Here is a 604-nt window from a genome sequence, read left to right on the forward strand (position 1 = left end):
TCACGATCGTTATCAAGGTTAGTATCATTATCAAATCATCGTTGCAGCTCTGTACCGACAAGTTTTCTGCGAAGTCTGTCGCTGTTGTTAACCGAAGTGACCCGGGAGTCTACGCGCACCCTGCTAGTTCACATCCACCAATCCCAGCCAAGTATTCAGTCCACCCGCCTATAACGACTAAAGTGAAGTGAATACAGCTGAGAGACAACGTAATTTAACCCTCGCCCCTCTACGGACTGTTTGGTGTTGTAAGGTCGAGGCGTTCAGTGTTTTTTTCAAGTTTCTCCGCTGGTCACGTGAATGAACTTTACCTTTGATTTAGAAAATAATAGAAGAAACTTGACATATATCTGATTGATTCGCAGCGTACAATAAGCAAAGTTGATTAAGCAGACGCGCGAGAACAGAGTGCTCCTCCACAAGTCCAGCTTACAAGATGGAACGCCGGCAGTGGCTCATCCTGTGTGGCACTTTCGGTGGCTGCGTCGTACTCGTCATCGTCGCAGTTTCCGCCATGTCATACCTAGGAATCATGTGAATGAAGAAGACCTAAGGGTACGTAAAGACCATCGAGTGACGTATGAGTCGGGTGCAGTATATGCCC

Source organism: Penaeus monodon, chromosome 20 (genome assembly GCF_015228065.2).
Source record: "Penaeus monodon isolate SGIC_2016 chromosome 20, NSTDA_Pmon_1, whole genome shotgun sequence".
Classification (NCBI taxonomy): domain Eukaryota; kingdom Metazoa; phylum Arthropoda; class Malacostraca; order Decapoda; family Penaeidae; genus Penaeus; species Penaeus monodon.